Raw genomic sequence first — 14,407 nt, forward strand, 5'->3', positions numbered from 1 at the left:
TCATCTCCTGATGCAGAGATTCAAACTTGGAGAACTGGTCAGAATGGATTGTGATGGTCTAGGCAAGTTCTGCTAACAAAGAATAGCAAAGCGCCCCCCCCACCCCCCAAAAAAACTGTCCAGAAGAAAGGGGAGGCGTGGGATGGTACTAGAGCTCAACACAGGGGTATGAAATTTGCTAGGGGAGGCTGGTTCTATAACAGCATGAGGGCAGAGTGAAAAGCACCTCTGGACCAGTGACCCATGCAAAGGTTTGTCAGTCTAAACCCTTGCCAAAGCACAGGGATGGGTTTGGACTAGCAAAGACGTCGCCGCAACAGGGGACAAGCAGAAACAGATTGTCCAACAGCAACAATGACAACAGTAGGTCTCATGGACTGACTCATCCAGTTCCCTATCTCCTCTGGAATGTTAAGGCAGAGCTGGTCCCCTTTGACTGAGGTCCTTCCTTGGACAATTGAGGATATAGGAGGAGAGAACTCAAGAGGAAGAATTTGTGGGTGTTTGAATTAGTAATTGGAAAAATAAGAAATGTAAACACATGTGTAGCTCTGTCTGGAGAAACAGGTCATTAAATACATATACTATCAGAGTCACAGATTTATTCACACCACAGCACAGAGAAAATGTAAGCTTTTTTACTGCTTCTTCATGTATTCCCACCTGCTGTGTAGAGAGGAAACCTATGTTTTTAGTTGACCACAGTAAACTTGGTCCCCTAACATTATTTAAACAGTCCTTTGGGAACTCCATCACTTCATATGAAATTCTCTGGCTCTCAGATGGATTCACTCATCCTCTGTCCTTTTTCAGGATGGGATCTGGGTAAGTGGCAAAGGGTTCTGGCCTATGAAAATTTAAAAAGGAGGTCCAAGGCTATATACAGTGCCCCTGGATCCTTGCTGGTCCCTATAGAAGCAAGCTTATCTGTGCCTCCCATTGAGGCTTATACAATTGGTTACATACTAGTGTATACAACCAGAGACCACGGTGTAAGCTATTTGGCCTCATCCCAGAGTTTCTACCTTATATGCATCATAAACCAAAAACAAAACAACAACAATAACACAGAAAAACCCAAAACCCTCAACTGAAATAAAAGAATTCAATTGGAAATAGTTCAAATATTGGAAAATATTGAGGGTGTGAGATTATCCACAGCAGTGTTACAATTATAATGTACATATACAAAGGACTAACTGGTTTAATAGATGTTCTTTTCTTCCCTTAGTATGTACTGGTTCATTGAAGTTAATAAATTCCAAAACAAGCCAAAATGTTTTCCATTTAAGTTCTAGGAATTATAATTCTACGCCTTTCATGACTCAATGGTCAAACGAAATTCCAGCCAGAGATAAGTTCCCAGCGTTCGGGGGAAAGAAAGGCACACGATTACGAACATGATTAGAACTATTTACAATGACATTGTAAGCAGTCAGGATTTTCTTCTCATTTCCACAAGCCAGAAAAAAAAAAAAAGAAGGCTCCCACCAAAACTCAAGGCAAAGGAATGAAAGAATTGGTCACCATCCCTAAGTCTTAAACCTCGAAGATGGGGGTAACTAAACTAGAGGTTTATGCTAATTGGATAACCCCTGGCTGCTGACCAGGGTGCGCAGTGGGCAATTTGCCTGAAGTAATTGTGAGCCCGGAATCTCTTGGGCAGAATCCTTGGCTTGAGAACAGTGCATCTCCAGGAAATTTCTTTGCTGGGGGCAGGTGGGGGGTGGGGTTGGAGGGTGAGGGCAAAAGGGTCTACTTTACTTGAGAATTTTTTTTTTAGCAGAGAGATTTCAAAACAATCCTTATTCATGTCTAAATGTGTCTTCCCCAGACAGATTAAAGAAGTTTCTAAGAGCCATAGAACAGTTTTAAGGGAAAGACTGTTCAATTGAAGTTAGATTAAGCGAAACTGCTTTGGACAATCTGCCCCCGGAATAGCTAGCACCAAAAGGCAACCAAGAGTGGTGGGTTTTATGAGTCTCTGCCTTTCGAAAAGAAATCTTTAAAATTAATATCCTTTTTTGTTGTTGTTACAAAGGAAAAATTGAACCATAAGGTACTATAAGTGATAGAAAATGGACAATGTTAATATAAATCAATTGACCAGTATTCCTTAACTTGAGGATTTACTGTTTGGTAATCTTAATTTGGGAAAGGTTTATGGTGAGGTTGTAAATGTTTAGATGAGCTTCTTGTTCAAGATGGGAGAGGAAACACATTCGTTTGTCTCACTATCCAGGGCCTCAGTAGACAACAGATTTGATAAATTTGTGGAAGATGGAAAGCAGATGGCATTATGATGACAGATAACAGAGCACAAGAAACAAGAGAAAAATACAGTGGCGATAGAAGCCTTTCTCCTTAGCTAACCCCTTGAGAAGCTGGCTAGGCAGAGGCAGGTATAAAGAGTCAAAGGGACAGGGGTGCCTGGGTGGTGGCTCAGTTGGTTAAGCAGCTGCCTTTGGCTCAGGTCATGATCCCAGGGTCCTGGGATCAAACCCCGCATCGGGCTTCCTGCTCATCGGAGAGCCTGCTTCTCCCTCTCCCTCTGCCTGCCGCTCTGCCCACTTGTGCTCTCTCTCTATCTCTCTGTCAAATAAATAAATAAAATCTTAAAAAAAAAAAAAAGGGACAGAAAAATAGAAGTCTCTTTCTGCCAAGGCAACAGCTGCTCCCCTCGGCCATTCACTCCTTTCCCAGGCTCCTGGCCATGCAGAAGGATGGCTGGCACCAACATTGAATCCCCAACAAAAACTAGAGGCGATTCTCTAAAATAGACACATCTAAATATGGATAGAGTCAAGGTTGCCCATGTGGATACTGATACCTAGAGTAAAATGATCCTCCTTTGGGTATTTGCCTGCTTTTATTCTCTAAATTAAAGCCTGCCAAGTACACCAAACCTGCAGTCAGCTCTCCCATCCAGGGGAGAGGCCAACTGAAAGAAAGATTGATTGGAAAAGCTCACAGCTATCCCTTCTGTTAATCAACCGGGTCCTTCACAAAAAGGGAACGGAGATCTAAGCATCAGCAGACATCTGAGACAAACCATGGCACCGATGAAAGGGACCAAGAGGAGCATATTATGAAAAAATAATGACCCCTGAGAAAAAAAGCCATGTTTCACAGAACTAAGAAAATCTAAGAAAAAAAATATTCTAATTAGTATTCTCCAAGAAGTTTAAGGAGATAGGAAGAGACTGCAACCAAAACTATAAGAACAGGTTGCTGTATAAATGGAGAGAAAAACAGTGAGTTTTTAAAAACATAAATATTTTGGCTAAAAGAGAAAAGTTAACAGAAGAATATATGGTTGACTGACCACACTAATGACCCCATTTTTTCACCTCTGACTTTATCCACATCCCTTGCTATTTAACATCGTGGTACCTCCCCTATTTGTCTCTGGGTTTGTCCACACAAATTCCTTTAGTCTGTGATGTTAGCAAATGTGGCAGAATCTGGAAAAATCTCTTCCCTTTCTTCCACTTCTGCTACTGCCATAGAAATGCCTAAGCCAGGATTCTGGATGTACATGGAGTAGAACCCCAGCTGGCAGCCTGCCAACTCTTAGACACACTATGGAGCCCAGCAGACATCAGAAGAATTGCCTAGTCGAGTCCCAATTAATACTCCCCCTCAGGAAGGCTTTCTCTACCCCTTCCATCTAAGGAGCCCCTCCTTGGCGGTTATAACGGCCCCTCCCCCGTTATCCGTGGGGGATACATTCCAAGACCCCCAGTGGATGGCTGAACTGCGGATGGTGCCGAACCCTACAAATACTGTTTTATCCTACACAAACATACCTATGATAAAGGTGAATTTATAAAGTAGGCACAGGAAGAGATGAACAATAGCTAATAATAAAATAGAACAATTATAACAATATGCTTGTAATAAAAGTTACGTGAATGTGGTTGCTCTCTCAAAATATCTTATTATGCTGTACTCACCCTTCTTAGATGACGTGAGAACACGCCCAGGAGAGGAGATCAAGGGAGGTGAATGACACAGGTGTTGTGACGTAGAGTTAGGCTGCTATTGACCATCTGATGATGCGTCAGAAGGAGGTGTGCATCTGCTTCCCAGCCGCGGTTGACATGGTAAATGAAACTGAAAGGGAAACCACAAATAGGGGTGGGACTCCTGTGTCTCATGAGGCTATGCTGCCTTCATGGCCCCCATCATCACTAAACGATCTCGTCTGCATCTTTGTGTTCATGGTGATTGTTTGTTCTCTCTACTGAAATGTAAATGCCACCAGATCAGGGACTTTGTCCGTCATATTCACTAGTGTTTCTCTGACATCTACAACAATGCCTTGCATTTAGCAGGACAGCAGTAAGTAGTTGTTGAGTAAATGAATAAATAAAAAAGAATGAATGTGTTGGCAGAATGAAAAATTAGAAAGAAAATTGGTTATTCGGAGTGATCGTTAAAATATTTACCAACTGATACAGCCCAGGCACTGATAGATTAGAAAGGTCACCATCCAAGGAAGCCTCCCCCACCCTTCTTGCTAAGTGAATAACACTTTAGTTGGTGGATCTGGGGAAGATCCAGAGGATCCTTGAAGTCTTTTAATTTTTTATTATTTATTTATTTAATTTTTTAAAATTTATTTATTTGACAGAGAGAGACACAACGAGAGAGGGAACACAAGCAGGGGGAGTGGGAGAGGGAGAAGCAGGCTTCCCGCAGAGCAGGGAGCCCGATGTGGGGCTTGATCCCAGGACTCTCGGATCATGACCCGAGCCGAAGGCAGACGCTTAACCGACTGAGCCACCAAGGCACCCGGAAGTATTTTAATTTTTTAACAACTGGGTTGTCCCCAGTGCATACTATCTGAAGACCACTCTGCTGGTTAGGACAACCATGTAATGTGCAATAGTAACAAGGTCCTGTAAACTGGACAAATCCATCAAGCGACTCATTTTTGAGTGCTCAGTAGTATCACTTTAGTGCTCCCAAATCACACATTGCTATTGTTGGACCTCCTATCTGTGCATCCGTGGCTCTATAAAAAGAGCTTGAATGTCAAGCTCTCAGGCATCCCTCTGGCTTCATGGGATTGAAGTCATTTAAGGAAAAAGAATGAGATCACTTACACTTCTTAAAAACTGCGGGACTCTCTGAGCTTCCCACCAGCCCCACTCACATTTCTCTGAAGTCAGTGAGGCGCTACTTCTGCTTGGCAACAAAGAGCTGCCCTCTCTTATTTCCCAATGTCCCCCTCCTTTGCCAAGATAATCTTTCCCAGACAGGGACATTCAGAAGGAATTGAAGTCTCCAGAAATGGGAGGGAGGGGGGAATCCCACAGAAAAAGGCCCTGGCAGCGTTTAGTTAAATGAATTCCACATTTGGATAAGAAACAGCAACTGACACACATATGAGAAGATCAGGAGAGAATGTGTGCTGGATAGTTCACTGAAAAACAAAAAAAGAAAATTTTTTTTTAATTTTCAGGCTATGGAAAAGAATGCTAGTTGAAAGAATAAAGCAATTAATTTTCCATACAAAATAATCTGTTAACCACAGATGGCAAGTTAACTACTAACCAAACTAATCAGCATTATAAAACTTCACTTGTTTCGTTGAAAAAAGAAGAAAGCCTGTTAATCAGAGTCAATTTTTAGAGAGGAATGGTTTATTTCTCTAAATGGCCTTTTCATGAACAAATAAGGGTAACTACTAATAGTCCTTTGGAAAACCTATCAAGAATGAATGAGAACAGTTTTAATGACTTTAAATTCTTATATCCAGTGGCTTCTAGCATACATAAAAATAGATTATCATTGTATTAAGTATCCTGTCTTGTTTCTTAGAAATATTTTTCCTCATACATGTTAACATTTAAGACATCAGCCCACGCAATGATATGATGATTAAAACCACAAATAAGTTGAACATTAATTAATGAATTTTTCCATTTTTAGAAAAACAGAAGCATTATCCTAGAAAGGGATAAAAGTACACAGCTCTTAACCTTGCCTCCTGCTGCCAAGAACCTATTAAATATTTGTAAATAGAAAGCAACCATAAAAGAAAGGCTTTCTGATTAATGGGGGCAAGTCTCTCAGGAAACAACCAACTTGAAAGATATTCTTTTCCCTGCCTAAAGCCAAAAAAGTCTCCAAGCCCCCTCCCACTATAACTTCAGGAATTTTTTAAATGGCTGTTTTTCCCCAGAACCATTAATATTACAGCACAGACAGAATTCCAGCATCCTTACATTTTAAAATAGTAAAAAGAATCCAAGAAGCATCAAAGTAATAACAAAAAGTTGGTGAAACTATGTAGTCACAGCAGGAATTACCTTAAAAACTAAACTTTGGACTGTTGATCCGTTACAAACTTTGGCTTGTGAAATTATTTTGTCTCATCTAAAATCAAGAGGTAACTAACATGATCTATCCCATGTGACATGGTGTCCAGAGAAGACCAGGGTAGTAGTGATCGCTCCACGTTCAGGGTTTAAGCAATAACCTAATAGTAAGAACTGGTAACTAAAGATAGAGACATATCATAGATAAGCATATGGAGAGAAAGGGGAATGGAGTAGTCCATGATGACTAAGATTATTTCAAAAAAGTACTACACTTCATTTTATAGTTTGGATGACTCATTGTTTTATAAACTCCCAAGCTGAGTCACTTCATTATCAGAAGCCAAGAAAGATGAAATGAGAGAGTCAGCTGGCTTGTGTCCTTACTATCTTAGGGCAGAGACTGGCAGCCCCAAACCAGAATGATGCCTGAACAAGTCCTATTTCTCTTTCAAGTAGAGCCCACACCAAAACTGGTACAAAATCTCTGTTCTCACACTTACAGACTTCCCCTAATTATAGAGAAGGCCAGTAATTTGAGAGCCAATGTGTAATTGGAAAAAAAGTTACAAAAATCACTTATCTCCATGTTGAAGTAGTAGCTCAGGTACTTTATCTAGTGATACAATGTCAGATATAGCTTACTACTAAGTCAGTTGGAACAAAGCTTGAGACCAAGGTCAGACCCAAGAAGTCAACAGACAGAATGGCAAAATGTAAATGTTGAGTGGACTCCAGAGGACAGACTCAAGTCTGACTGACATTAAGAGCTCAGAAGACCAAGTGGCCATAGAAGGAAACTTAAACACCACGGGCAAAGAGGCATGTTCAAGGTCAAGGACACAGAATTTGGAGGAGTGCATAGCGGGTGTCAGAAGCCAGGCACAGTACCTCTGAGAACCAAACACAGTAAGCCAAGCATGAATACCAAGCAAGTGCAGATTAGAGGAAGAGAAGCACAGAGCGGGGAGACATGAGACTCAAGAGGTCCCTAAAACCTTGTGTAGCCTGGTTCTTACCCTGTTTTAAGGTCCAACAGCATCTCTGCCTTTGAACTGCCTGTGATAATTCCGTAGTCTTAAAAACGGGGGGGGGGGGGGGGGATGGAGTTTCTTATAAGTCAACTCAAGTTGTTTCTTGTTACTTGCAACCAAAGAATTTTAATTAACATAGCATATGTGCATTGTAAAGATCTTGAAGTATATTGCCAAGTTGTTCTCCAGCAAGTTCCTAGGGATTCATTTATGCAACAACAAGGTCCTGTTTTTCTCCTCTTTTATTAACTCTGAATATTTCCATGCTTTCAAATCTTTACAAACTCTCTTTTATATTCTAATGGCTGGCATAGTCAGAAATAGCTTTTGCACATCATGGCTTCGCCACAGAAATACAGGAGGAATGGATGGCAGAAAAAGATTCTGGACTCAGAGAACAAGTGCTCCTATTGATATAAATTTGTGTTATCTTCCATTGGGAAAATGATGAGATCATTTGTGGCTAAATATGGGGTAGTAAGATCATGCTAAGCACGGGAATCTTGGAAGGAAGGGCAGAAAGGTGGGTGAGTGTGTGCCACATCACAGTCTAGGGGGAATGGAACATGGAACCCACCTCTTGAGTCTCAAGAAAACTGCCCAACCTATAAGGAAGGTGAGCCTTCAAAAGGATACCTAATCCGCCATACTGTATTAATTATAACTTGACACAATAAATGTGGTGTAAATATTAGGAAGAAGGAAACACCATCATTTTACAGATAAGACTGATAGCTTATGAGTAACTGAAAATTATGAGAATTTATGAAAGAGTTCAGGGAGGTAGTTAAAAATAAACATGTACAAATCAATATATTCCAGATAAAGCTGGTTAAAAGACGCAGATTGTGTCACTCTCAATCATAAGCAATAGAAAATACCTGGGAACGGTCATGAAAATAAATCTGTAAGATCTATTTAAGCAGCAGCAGCAACAAAAAGCTGGAAATTAGGACTAAGTGGAGAGATGTGTTTTGAGATGGGACTATTTAATATCATAAGATGTAAGTTATCTCCTGAATTCAATTAAAATTCGGTGAAGATATATTTAGAACTTGACAAAAACATTCATCTGAAAGAAAAGTCCATGAGGTTTATAAAATGTTGGATTAATAGGGGCACTTATCCAAACACATATTAAAGATTACCCTAGAGCAGTAATCAAAAAAGTGTGGCATTGGCAGTAGAATAGAAAAAATTCAATTAAATAAAAAGAACAATGTGGGGCAGAGACACATGTGACTTGCCCGCTGCCCTTAGCCTCCCAGAATCCTACTATAGCCACAGATCAATAAAGAAGGGAGACTAGGGGGAAAAAAAGACTAAAATATATATGAGTATTTGGCATATGATAAAGGTTACATTTCAAATCAGCGGGAAGAGAATGGATTAATTAATGAATTATATTTGGGAAAAATAAAGTTTAGAACCATTATGCATCTATCACATTCAGTTGCAAAAACCCAGTATCTTCTCCAGCTAGTTTAAGCAGAAAGGAATTTATTGCACAGTACTAAATTGCTTACAGAATCACTAAGAGGACTGGAAAAAAATAGGCTATCGGCTATATTTCCAGGAATGACTCCAAATTGGTGGTCCAAACTGCTGAGTCGTTTCTATGGTCGCTGGATCTGAAAACATACTGCCTTTGCTAATTTCTCTATCACTGAAATGGATGTCATATACCCCACCTTTCTCCCCATTCAACTTACTGGCAAAGTCAAGTCTCACATAATTACGTTCAAGTCACAAAATCTAAATCACATCAGAAATGCTATTTACTCAGACCTGTGGAAGCTGCAGGTTTCAGCTTTCCTGCACGTGCAATGCAAGGAGGTGCATTAGATCAATTCACACAAACCAAATAACCCTCAGATAAATTACATATAAAGAAATGAATTATAGATTAGAACAAAACTCTTAAAGATATATTTAAGTATTTAAACTAATTTTAAAAATTATAATCACATTTTATGAATTATCCTTATACAGCTTGTGTTATATGCATTAATAGAGCTAGTACATGTAATATACATATTTAATTTATAATATATAACGAAACACATAGGTACACATATTTATCTAGGACAGAGAGAGAATGAGCGAGAAGCAAAAGGACTATGCCAAAATGATAGCAATGACTATCTCAGAACAATGGGATTGTGGGTTTATCATTTCTTTTTTCTTGCTTATAATTTCTTAAATGGGTAAATAATAACATAGTATCTCCTCTATTATAAGAGATTATTTTTTAAAAAACAACAAAAATACAGGAGAACAATGAACAAATACAATTTAGAATAAAGATTTTTAAAATCCTAAGTAAAATATTTACTAATAAATATTTTAAATAAAAGTTAACCCTTACTGCAAATTTACTCACTCACAGACACTGCTCTTAGTGCTTTAAGTGTACTAAGATATTCTTTGTAACAACCCAAGGGGTAAATACCATTATTATTTTCATTTTACCCAGGGAACCTAAGACACATAAAAGGTTCAGTGAGCTGCCTGAGGTGGCACAGTGGGAGGGGTCGAGCTGGGGAAGGCAGCCCTGTTAGAGAACCCAAGCTCTAACTTGCAACACTCAGTATTGTTATCAGTAGTAATATTGTTAGCGAACATAAGCTGGGTGTCAACATACAATACAACTCAGCCATTTAAAGTATATTTTGGGGGGCACCTGGGTGGCTCAGTCAGCTAAGCATCCAACTCTTGATTTTAACTCAGGTCATGAGCTCAGGGTCGTGGGAATGAGCCCTGCATTGGTCTCTGCGCTCAGTGGGGAGTCTACTCAGGATTGTCTCTCCCTCTGCTCCTCCCCCCATGCGTTCTCTCTCTGTCTCTCTAAAAATAAATAAATCTTTTTAAAAAATAAAGTGTATTATTCAGTGGCTTTTTGTATATTCACAGAGGTGTGTGTCCATCACAATTAACTTTGGAACATTTTCATTACCCCAAAAAGAAATTCCACTCCTCTTAGCTGTCACCACCCACCCCTCCCCAGGCATTCTAGGCATCATACAAATACTTCACTGGCATAATCTATTTATCCTGATAACAGCCCTATATGGTAGGGGCTCATATCCCCACCATAGAGATAAGGAAACGGAGGCACGGGGAATTAAGAAATGTGTGTAAGGTTACACAACTAGTAAATAGGGGAACTGGGACTTAAATTCAGGCAGTCGGCCTCCAAAACACTTCTCTTATCTACTGTGTTATTCCACTGTTAACATAATGCTATTACAAAAATGAAAACTTACGGGGCACCTGGGTGGCTCAGTTGGTTAAGAGTCTGACTCTTGATTTCAGCTCAGGTCATGCGCTCAGTGGGAAACCTGCTTCTCCCTCCCCCTCTGCCCTTCCCACACCCCCACCCCGCTAGTGTGCTCTCATGCACTCTCTCTCTCTCTCTCACAAGTGCACCCATGCTCTCTCTCTCTCAAATAAATATATAAAACTCTTTTAAAAAAAATGAAAACTTAGTGAGACAAGTGAGAATTATTCCAGGAGTATAAGAATGGTTCAATTTAAATACAGTAATTTGATATATCATGTCAATAATTATACCTTTAAAAAAATGTGTCAAAAAGCATTCAATGATATTCAGTATCTATTTCTAGGGGAAAAAAGTAACAAAAAGACAGATGAAAAAAGCCCTAAACAAGTATAGAAGGATGCTGACGCACCTATCTCCAACAGCTGTAACACATAACAGCGAAACAATGAGGGCATACCTAAATAAGAATAAAACATGTGCATTGTTGCTACCCTAACTTAAATTTATTCTGGAACTTTCAACCAATGCAATAAGTCAGTAAAAAGGAAAAAAAGATTCCTCTTGAAAAAGAAAATGTAAGTAATTATTTCACTATAATAGATTACATAATTAGGAAAATACTAGAATATCAGCTTCAAATCATTTTCAGCAATACAACATTCCAATAATCTAAGAAATTGAATGGAAAACTGTGAAAAATAAGACAACAAGATAAAGGTGCAGGGGAGGACCTGGGGGAAGGGGGGGTGAGAGCTCAAATCCATCTTTGAGCCTGCACAGCCCCTATAAACTGGAAATCATTAAGTCTTGCTTCACCTCCCAAGAATGCATACCCGTTAAGATTCTTTACATTCTTTTCCTTGCCTATTTCGCCTGGAAAAATACGTGAAACCACAATGTTGGACAGATCGTTTATTTTTGTGTGTCAGTATCTTAACTGGAAGGAAAAGGAGAGGATTTTTCATGAATCTTTAGGTTACGATGATCTGACATTTTATTACTTACAGGATTTATCACCCACATGGAAAAAGGAAGAACTTAGGCAAAGAGAGAGTGGAAAAGCTAAGGACCAACATTATGTATCCTTCCCTTCCCTGACCGTGTAGGGTCAAAAAACCTCCAGTTGTATGGAATAAAAAGAAAAAACCCCAGAGTCCTTTCATGTCCTTGTGGCCGTGAGGAAATTACAGAGTGGCCATGTCCTGGAGCATCTCGCAGACTGCTGAAGTCACCAGGGCTCCAGGCTGAAAGGAATCCTCAGTTTTGCATATCCAGGAGCCCAAGTGTATCTGTTCAACCAAGGGCTATCAGGATATCCAAGAGCTGCAACTTAACAAACTTACCAGATACTTTTTGATACACCATTCATTTATGCATCTTTACTCTCCCCCCTCCCTCAAAGACTCTGGTGGTTAAGAAATCAATACATTAATTTATCTTTAGAAATCGATCAGTAGCTGAGAGGTACCAGAGGAAAACAGACTTGGAGCAGAACCCTGGCCTAAATCTCAGATGATCCACTTAAGTACTGTGTGGCCTTGGCTAAGCCACTCAAACCATCATTCACCTAAAATTAGCCTCATTGATGTCACCTTTAACCTACTCGTTCCCTTTTTTATTAAAATCTCACTTAGCATCTTTATGGCTTTGGCCCCTGCTGATCACCTTTCCTCCTTGGTCTTTCAGAACACAACGTTTCTGGGTTTCCTCCTACCTGGCAGGCAGATGATTCTTCTCCTTATTCTTTAGCTCACTCCTTGCATCCAAGATCTGACTTCAGTACTCAACTATTGGGTACTTCAGTTATTTGGGTTTAAATCCCTTTCCCTGGGTAACCTCATCCAAATTTAGAGTCAAGTCCCAGACCTTGACCCCGAGACCCTGAACTCTAGATGGGTCATCTCCCCTGGAACAAACCATAGAGACCAAAGAGCAACACACTCCAAACCGAGCTAAACCTCTATCCTGCCCCCACCCCCACCCAAATCAGAAAACGAGCTCTTCCTGTGAACTTGACACTACTAGTCTGTCTCCCTTTGAGGAGCAAGACTTCTTTTCGTAGCTCCAACAACTAGATCGTCAAATTTTGTGGATTCAACCTCTTGCCCCTCTTCATTCCCACCTCCACTGCTTTAATTCAAGATCTTACGACATCCCCTTCAATAGCCTCTCTACTCTCCCCTGATCTCCCCGACCCTTTTCCGGATCATGCCAATATTTCCGACATACTTCTCCCAGAATGACCCTTATCAAAGGCAAATCTGAGCCTCTAAAATGCCTTCCCATGGCTCCAAATTATCAAATCTCCTTCGCTTTGTACACAAGGTCCTTCATGGGCTGGCCTCATGCTATCTGTAGACCTTCATCTTCAGTCCCCTTCCCCCATTCCTCAGTTACTTCCTTCTATTTTTCCCCAAACACACCATGCTGCTCTGCATATCCTTGCCTTCCTACCCTCCCTTCTTTCTGTTGGCATGTCATTCCAAACCCCTAAGCTTACTCTTCTTCCATCCTCCAAGGATCAGTTCATCCGCCCCTTTCAGAGGAAGTCCTCCTTTATGCCCAGTGTGACAGCTTGCATTAGTGGCCACAATTCTTCACCACGCCCCGTATTTACATCTTTGCCAAGCCTTAGCATGAGCCAAGTACACTTACCCACACTTTAACTGTGAGGTTGGCCTTGTGCCTTGCTTTGGCCCATAGCACAGAAGCACCAATGATAATGTGCCAATTCCAAGTCCCTTTAAGCAAACTTCTGACATCACCATGAGGAGAACACATGAGCCGGCCCCAGAGGAACATAAGAAACTCACCGGGGAGGGGCGCCTGGGTGGCTCAGTCATTGAGCGCCTGCCTTTGGCTCAGGTCATGGTCCCAGGGTCCTGGGATCGCGCCCCATGTCAGGCTCCTAGCTAAGCAGGGAGCCTGCTTCTCCCTCTCCCCCCCCGCTCATTATTTCTCTCTCTCTCTCTCAGGAAAGAAAAGAAAGAATCTCACCGAGCAGAACTTCTCCACGGAGCCGACCTGACCCAGTCCAGCTGTGAGCAGCTCACTGTCAGCAGACTCCCAGGCACTGGGATCCAGGCTTATTGCTCTGCACCGCTGAGATTTTGTGGTCGCCCGTCAGGCGGTGCACTGTGGATGAAGGATACAGCCAGTGTGGTTTATGTGCCCCTTCTCTGCCCTCCTGTTGCATCCTTACATGTTTCCACCCAGTTTCTCTCCAAGACAAATGAGAAAGCAAAGACTGACATGTGTCCCTGCTGCTAGCAATACTAAGCAGATCACAAACTTCAGTCAGAAGGGGCAAAACGCTGCATTCTAATAATGTTTTTTTTTTTCAATGGCAAGAACACTCTGCCTAGCACTGTTCCCCCAAATAAATAAAGCCTGAGCTCTTTCCTTTAGGTTATCCTCTAACCAAAACAAGCTTACCCTTGACTTCTACAAGACTGATGCCTACGCATATATGTGAACCTTCGTGTACAGATAACCGTCTTGTGAAGAAACATGTTTTTCTGCCACGAACAAGCTGACTTTAACCTAAGTTATTTGAGGAGCCCAGCTCTCTTGAAGTCTGGAGTAACTTTAAGAACTCTGGGGAAAAATACTTTTATTTTTCCAATGCTTTCATCTGAGTTTTTCTTCGTCACCAGCAAGGATGCTGGGCATTGGGCCGTGTTGAGGGTTCGATATTCCGAAAGCCTAGGTCCAAGATATGTGTGAGAGCAGAAATCTGAAAGCACGGTCTTAGGCCTTGG

The 14,407-nt window shown here is 41.0% G+C and overlaps 1 long non-coding RNA gene across 1 annotated transcript in view; it reads right to left on the minus strand.

Moving 5' to 3' along the window:
- Positions 1-13,706, minus strand: part of LOC135362629 (uncharacterized) — a 46,435-nt gene extending 32,729 nt beyond the window's left edge. Inside the window, exons 1-2 of the long non-coding RNA XR_010407532.1 lie at positions 13,644-13,706; positions 3,957-4,116 (exon numbers count right to left, since the gene is read on the minus strand). This is a non-coding gene — a long non-coding RNA (uncharacterized LOC135362629). The remainder of the gene's footprint in view (positions 1-3,956; positions 4,117-13,643) is intronic.
- Between the last annotated feature and the right edge of the window lie 701 nt (positions 13,707-14,407).

This window comes from Mirounga angustirostris, unplaced genomic scaffold, assembly GCF_029215605.1.
Source record: "Mirounga angustirostris isolate CCGP_5_RB_7025 unplaced genomic scaffold, mMirAng1.0.hap1 SCAF_15, whole genome shotgun sequence".
In the NCBI taxonomy this organism is placed as follows: Eukaryota; Metazoa; Chordata; class Mammalia; order Carnivora; family Phocidae; genus Mirounga; species Mirounga angustirostris.